Source organism: Periplaneta americana, chromosome 4 (assembly GCF_040183065.1).
Source record: "Periplaneta americana isolate PAMFEO1 chromosome 4, P.americana_PAMFEO1_priV1, whole genome shotgun sequence".
In the NCBI taxonomy this organism is placed as follows: Eukaryota; Metazoa; Arthropoda; class Insecta; order Blattodea; family Blattidae; genus Periplaneta; species Periplaneta americana.
The window spans coordinates 146,448,808-146,457,287 of NC_091120.1; the positions used below are offsets into that span (position 1 = coordinate 146,448,808).

The 8,480-nt window shown below is 34.6% G+C and overlaps 1 protein-coding gene across 1 annotated transcript in view; it reads right to left on the bottom strand.

The window, feature by feature from the left end:
• The window catches only part of LOC138698274 (ice nucleation protein-like), a 46,468-nt gene extending 38,231 nt beyond the window's left edge, over positions 1 to 8,237 (bottom strand). Inside the window, exon 1 of the mRNA XM_069824062.1 lies at positions 8,073 to 8,237. The gene's annotated coding sequence lies outside the window, so the exon portion shown is untranslated. The remainder of the gene's footprint in view (positions 1 to 8,072) is intronic.
• Between the last annotated feature and the right edge of the window lie 243 nt (positions 8,238 to 8,480).

The window sequence follows — 8,480 nt, forward strand, 5'->3', positions numbered from 1 at the left end:
CCCTGCGTTATCTACATGTTTTAACTTTTGAATTTTTTCACAACATTGAGTGGAGAACATCCACTGAAGTGATTATGAAATTAAGTGAAAAATTCAATATATTTACTCTTAATATCAGTAGTACCAGCATCATATATGTTTTTCCAAGATTCATTTTGTAGACATAAATGTAAATAATCACTATATACAGCAATTACGATCCTTTCTTAGTTTTTAAATTAATATTTTGAAATTGTTCAGTGACATTGGAAACATATGGAATTTGTTTATCATGGTCAGACAAGCCATTGATTATAGGTTCTGTCGAATAGGAATTCAGTCTAATTCTGTGTACAAAACGTTTATCAATGGCTGTGTTACTTCAGCTTGTATGCTATGGGAAAATGACCCTACGAATAAGGTTTCCAGTTTCAAGGAGTGAATTTAATTTACTTTTACGGAAAAGTTCCGAGAGATAATCTATGTTTATGTCACTACAGATCACAAATTCCATATGAGATTTCTAAAGTCTTTTCTTTACAAATTCAATGTTGGCTATAAATATTAATAAATAATGTAAGAAATATGAATGATTGTAGTTATAAGTCTGATTTACATTATAAAAAGCAAGAAGTTACATTCCTCGGCAAGATTCGAATTTTCGATGTTTGGTTTTGTCGTCCAACGCACAACCACGGACCTATTCAATGCTCATGTTAATAACATACAATTTAGCTGTAGCAATGTGGTGTCATAACTTGGGGTTTGTTTATTTAATGTAATCAGATTTAATTTGATTAGTTTCGCAACAATTGGACTTCCTGTTATATCCTGTTATTTAGATATTTAATTTAGGGTTGATTTATTAACTCTTACTATGCAAGATGCCTCTTATTTCAATAATTCTATATCATGTTAAATAGTCATTGTCTACACTAAAGTATTATCGTCATCTCTCATTTCTCATCGTAATGGCGAACCGACGTGACATGAGACAGCGAGTTATAGCTCTAGTTGAGGCTGGATATGGGGCTAGATCTGCTGGCCGTTTGGTCGGTGTTCCTGGAAGTACAGCCGCGAGATGGGTTCATCGTTACCAAAATTTTGGGGAGGTCGAAAATCGCCTTATTCCTGGGCGTCCGCGGATTTCTTCATTGGAAGAGGATGCTCTTTTATTCGAGACAGTTCGACAGTACCCCTTTCTGACTGCTAACGAAATAAGAGCAGCATCTAACTTTCCCGGCTCTTCACAGACTGTGATCAGCAGGTTGAGGAACCGCGGTATTAGATGCCGGAGGGCTGCGCAAATGGAAATATTGGGGGAAGCACAAGCTGTCGACCGTCTTGCCTTCGCTACCTATCGAGTGGATTTCGATTGGAGAAATGTAATTTTCTCCGACGAAACAACCATTTCGAGTGATTACGAAGGTCCTGTCCGTGTCTATCGTGAGGATGGTCTCCGACATGATCAGCGCTATGTGCACCGACGTGAAAGATCGGGGCGCTTTAGCATATCGTGTTGGGGGTGGATGTCTTACGATGGACCTGGCGTTATAGAACGCATCGATGGCCGGTTTAATGCGGAAACTTACGAGCACATTCTGGAAAATATATTCCTTCCCTCCGCCCGAGAACGTTTTCCCGAAGGAACATTGCTGTTCCAGCAGGATAACCATCCCGTGCACTATGCTGCAAGCATTCAAAGATGGTTTCAAAGGAGACCCGAGATCGAAATCATTAATTGGCCTCCGAAGTCACCTGATTTGAATGTCATCGAAAATTTATGGGCGGAATTGAAAAAGAGAAGGATAGCCACCTATGCCCACCGACGCCCTCGAAATCGAGACGAATTGTGGGATCAAGTTGTTGACACCTGGGAAGATCTCGCCGGGGATCAGAACTTATTCCACAATCTCGTGACATCCATGCCGGATCGACTTAGAGCTGTAATAGAAGCTGATGGCATGTGGACAAGATTTTAAGTTAACAGGTCTCTTTTTGTTTCTTATGATTTTTGTTTGAGGAAGAATACTTTTAACTTCCAAGTAAGATTTATTTTTTTGACGAGGTTCAGCCCACATATAAGACCTAGAAATTGGGCATAAATTATTCCATATTTTTCGACAAATTAGACAGTCGAGGAACTCTGAACAAATTAATTACACCTCAATAAAAAAAAAGTTTTACCTGGGATCGAACACGAGACGTTTCGGTTATACAATGGAACCGGCACGCTACTATATGAGCTACCGAGACAAGACAGTGATAGCAGCAGTCCAGAATGTAGATCCCTTAGCAGGCATTTGCCATTCGGTACAGTGAAGCAATGATATTTTGGGACTCGAGCTATGTTGTGAAATCCTGGCCTTAAATGGCAGTCTTCTTCGTGATCCTTATTCTGGTCCTTGTCCTTGTTGTGGTCCTTGTAACAATTCTTGTACTATCTGTCATGTCATGTATCCCTACGTCGATATCGAGTGAACCGCGCTGTAGAACTTTAACTTCCGACGACCAAGAATCGTCTCATTCTTTTTCAGGGTAACTGTACATTACATGATTATTGTAAAAAAAAAACAGATTTTTAATGAAAATTAAGCTCCTAAACACCTATTAATTAAAATTAATATAGCAAATATTTTTAATAGAAAAAGGAGCATCTTCTGCGGACCTCTGGAGAAATAACTAAGGAAGAGACTAGTGAAGTGCTTTGTGTGGAGTGTAGCATTGTATGGGACAGAAACATGAACATTATGACGAAGTGAAAAGAAGCGATTAGAAGCATTTGAAATGTGTATAGCCTATAGAGAAGGATGGAGCGTGTGAATAATAAGAAACAGAAATAGAAACAGAATAATAAGAAACAGAATAAGAAACGTAGCTGTGTTGGAAAGAGGATGAAGAAAGAATGATGCTGAAACTGATCAGAAAGAGGAAAAGAAATTGACTGGGTTGAGAAGAAAATGCCTTCTGAAGGATGCACTGGTAGGAATGGTGAACGGGAGAAGATTTCGGGGCAGAAGAAGATATCAGATCATAGACGACATTAATATTTATGGATCATATGAGGAGATAAAGAGGAAGGCAGAAAATAGAAGACTGGAGAATGCTGGGTTTGCAGAGAAAGACCTGCCCTTGGGCAGAACACTATGAATTAATGAATTGTAAACATATTATTCCAAAATTCACTTTTTTGATGTTGTGCCGTTTTTTTCTTCACTTTTTTCCTGATTCCTCTGCTATTCTCACCTATAGGCACTTCTCCCTCAATTTTCACGGATATCACATGCACAACTGGAACTGATACTAAGATCGATAATATGTCAATGCTGTAAATTGGCGCTAGTTTTTCTCAGTGCAGGAAACTTGACACGCAATCTTACTATGAAATATATTAATTGGTTTTTTCACAAACTACAGTTTGACGCGGACAAAAATGTAGACATAATACGGTTTGCCACGAACACCCATTTTCATGCATTCTTTTGAAGTGGATTTAATGCAGTTCGACCCAAACAGACTTCACAGCATGATAGAGGATATTCAGAACTATACGAAATAATATAAAACTCAATTTCGTCCATGGGCGGACTTAATACGATTTTGAACGGATCTCCTCAGATCATTCAACCTACTGTAAAGGCGAAAGATGTTCTTCAAAATTATTGATAAACCTGAAGTGCAAATTTTATGGGAAAATGTAAGTATTTAGGTAACTAGGGAAATACAATGTGAAAAATGAAATCCGCACGGAGTAAACATGTGTTTGATATCTCTAATAATTTTGATATGTTATAAAATTAGTCATAAATGAAATAGTCTCATAATTGGTTTATTGTACCTACTAACAGGTGTCTGAGTGGGGATATTTTCCCTAACTCACTTAAGACTGCAAGAGTACCCGTTTTATTTAAGAAAGGAGGTAACACAATGGGTAAAAATTATTGTCGTGAATCCCTGGTACTTGTGATGGGAAAAATATTTTAATCTTTCTTAAATTCACAGATTTGTAATTTTTAATGATTGTACTAAATTATCTGATATATATATAATTCTTTGTTTCTTCGTTTATTTATATATTTACTTATTCCTACTGACAGAGTAAAGGCCATAAGGCTTTCTCTTCCGATTCGCAGTTTGGCTCCTATAGTGGTGGTGAATGTATCACTGATACAATTGAGAAAATTATTTATAATGTCACATAGACTTTCGAAGGTACAACTAAATACAGCATCTGAATTAAGCAAGGTATTCGATTGTGTTGATCATGAATAATTGTTGTTAACGAAGCCTCTTCATTATGGACTCTGTGGTATTTTATTACAGTATTTTTAATCTTATTTTATGAGAACGCATACAGTTCGTGGATACTCGGGATGGACATTCATTTTTTTTTTAATTTTAGTTGGTTATTTTACGACGCTTTATCAACATCTTAGATTATTTAGCGTCTGGGATGGACATTCAGAATATGCAAATATTGAAATAGGTGTACCACAAGGATCTGTATTGGGTGAACTTTTTTCATTGTTATGGCAAATTATTTACCAAAACATATTAGTGACCTTATACTAAAATGTTTGCATATGAAACTACTTTTTGAGTGTTGACGCTGAATTGAGATAGCTTGAAATAATTATGGAAAATAATCCAAGAGTCTTTCTTAGAGTCAACTGGTTTAGAGTTAAGGACTAATGGTCTTCTAATTAATAAACCGAACATTATATATTCGGGTTGAATAAAATAATTGTGAGAACGATCATGTAAAAATTAATAATGTTAATGAAATCGAAGTGTTAGTTAAGAAGATTAATAAAAAAAATTGGCCTCTACACATTATTATAATGGGTGTGTGCATTAAATTATCTAGAGTTATATAAATCTTGAAGAGGCTAAAACATGTTTTATATAAAATTATATACTGTGTGAATACTTCAATCAATTATAAATTATGTCCTTATATTGTGAGGCAACAGTAAAAATATTAGTTGTCTTGTCTGAAAGAAAAGCTATTAGAATAATATATAAAACAAAATTTTTTATTAAATTTAAGTTTCTTGCAGTGATTAACCTGTATATTTTGCAATATCTGTGAAATGTAAAGATATGAGAGTATATATAACACCAGAACTCAATCATTGTTTGATAAGATATCGTAATAGGTTATGTAAATCTCAGAATAGTTTTAATGTTATTGGATTAAATTCTTTAATAGGCTTGACAATAGTGTGAAAAGATTCAATATAGTTATGCTCAAGTGTGAGTTATGTAATTGGCTATAATTATCACTCATTTTTAATATAAAAATAACTATTTCGATTTCAAGATAGCAGAACTTTAATCAATTATTTTATATTGTAATGTATAAATTTTATTTGTTGTATAGAACAATGACTTTTTTAATTTTTATAATTTCTTAGGGGAGAGGATGGTATTTTTTGTGAAAAAATTAGTAAATTAAAAAAAATCTTTAAAATACTCTGTGATATGTGTGGAATGCATAGCATAACATTTTGTGGGTATTTTTGCCCTTATTGGATGTTGAGTCACCATTTTTTAAACTTCCTGCGTTATGGATTTTTAAATCACTCGCCCACTTTTATTGTTGTTTCCGGTAAATTAAATTAAAAAAAAAAAAAAAATTTTGTTTTCTTTAAAATATTCTTTGATATGTGTGGAATGCATTGCGTAACATGTTGTGGGTATTTGTGCGCTTATCTGATATTGAGACGTCATTTTTAAACTTCCTGCGCTATGGATTTTTAAATCACACGCCCACTTTTATCGGTTTCCAGTAACTTCATTTTTTTCCTACATTGCCAGACAAAAATGGATATCATTTCTGAACTATTAAAGATACATGCATGAAATTTAGAACACGTATTCTTTAGACTATTAGGAAACGTTTCTCTGTAACAGAATTTTGTTAATTGATTTCATTTTAAAAATATGTCCGTTTGTTTGCAAGAAAGGACATCAGGAAATTGTTATTAAATTGTAATTGTTTATTTTACAAACGTAGGGACTAATATCAAAATTCTGTTACTCACAGTTTGTAGAAAATAATTTTGCAAATACATTGCAAAAAAAGTTTGAATCTATCTTTAAAAACGGTTTAGATATATCGATTTTAGTACAATCCTGCATTGGGTGTATTTTTTTCAAATTTGGGCCCCCAAATATTTTTTTTTTTCAAAATATTTATATTTGGTTGAGTTCCTACAGTTGTTAGCTCTCTACGTACAAAAAATTTATATTTTACACCAAATAGGAAAAAAGTTTAAAAAAAAAAAACACCATCCTCTCCCCTTAATGAGTGAAATGTAAACTCTTAAACTAATTTCGGAAGAAACGCAAAGAATTCCGAAAGTCACTGAATCCATTTTTAGATAATTGTTTGAACCGGATGACATTCCTAATAACTCGTTAAAATTTTTCAGTCATAGGAAGTTGAAACTAGATTTTTTCAAAAAGTGTGCAACGGTTTAAGAGCAAAGTAATTAAAGATTAAGAATGCTTTGAAATTGAGTTAAAAAACTGTTAAATGTTTTTGATACTATCTTGAACTCTTATTCATACGAAATAAGTTTCTCGCGTATGATTGGCATCAAAATAATGACGAGAAATGACCTTGAATTCGCTGAAGAAGATATCATTTTTATTGAATACGGAGTCTTAAAAGAGATATTTATCACATAAATATTTCTTTCATTACAACATTTACATATTTTGTTTTCTTTCGGTGAAGTTTCAGTTTGGTATTGCCAGTATAGGGAATTAAAAACAAACACTGAAAATACCTTAGTTTTGTAGTGTGGAGTAGTAGAAACTCGATGTGATCACTGGGAGAGCTGTGGTCCCACCCAATCCGCCCTAAATAGGTTCCTTACTTATATAGGAAAATCGTCGTACTTGAAGGAAGAAGGCGGCCATATTTCGTCGTTGTGGCGTTATTTGAGGTGGAGTGGGAGAATGATTGCAGTGTCGCCAACTGTGGTAACCATTCATATTATCTTACCCACCTAACAAAACAAAACCTAACCTAACCTAACCTAACGTGCTACACACCTATTGTAACATTCCTAACGTTTAGCACACCTGTTGTAACATTCCTTACAATTTCATTTCGTTTGCCGATATTGGCATCCCTGCTACACCTGTACCATATCGTCTGCTGGAATTCTGAGTCATCTAGTGGAAGTGAAGTGAAACTGCTATTCTGTTAATTACGTTTCCGAAGTTGTTTCTGTGTTATCTGCAAGAATTATTGTGTCATTGTAGTGATAATTGCATTTATATTGTACAATAAAAATTTAAATGTGTCGTGGCTGAGATAAAAGTGTTCTAAATTGATTTCCAGCGCCACAATCCCAGTGATAAACGTGTGAATATTCGTTAGGAGTCCGTTGGAAGTGGCCGTAGGAAACTAAAGCTTGACCCTTTCTTTCTTTATATTTAACGTTTATTTTTACGTTCCTGAATTCAAAATAAATGTATGTTAATTATGCGATTATTTTTCAATTTCTAAATCATCCCGCTACACAATCTCCTCGTTACTTACACGACCTCATATTGGGTCGCAATCCACACCTTCGGAAACACTGCCTTAAAATAATCACATGCACACACAATTTATTTACTTACTAGCGCTGAATGCAAACACAATTTACCACTGAACGCTGGAGAACTAGAAACCACAGCCTTCTCGATGATGCTTTGTGGATTGTTTCAAACGTGTCGCAGAGAAAACTTTTGATGCATATACGTAATTTCTCCGAGAGTGTGACTTTCCTATATAGTTTTAATTACACCTGCACTCCCTTATAGTTATACCGCCATACGACACACTGTATTACTTCCATAATTTCAAAACCGTTTCTTCACAAAACACTGTAGGCCTAATGGCGTCATTTCAAATTCTATCAAGATGGCGAATTATTACACCTTCATTGAAATAATAACACTACAATCGTAATAAAGGCACAAACTATAACCACTTTAAATTCGATGCAATGATATAAATGTTAAATCACAACTGACCAAGTTTCTAATTACAATAATATTGTAATGTTAGTTTGCATGAAAGAAAGACTTACCGAGAGTATCGAAGACACTGGAGGTAACACCGTCTGCCTAGCTTCAGTCTCAACATTAACCAGAGAGTGCAGCACTTCGGTTCACCCCCTCAATGACTCTCGGCCTTCTAGCGCCAGTGTTGCCAATTGTCACTATCGTCTGTTTCAGCCAGAAGTATCTATGACTCCAAGATTTGTATTAAAACAATGCACAACGTTATGTAATGTATTTATGTATTACGTTTTGAATTTTATTTAATAAGTATTACATAGTATGCACATATTTACACATATACTCGCCAACTTTCATCGTGCTGACATCGTAATCATATCTGTAGATGACGTCACAACGGCCTGCGTAATAATCTTATTCAATATACAACAAAAGCGTTGTTAATAAATTGGACAGAACCTCTTAAATCATAAAAG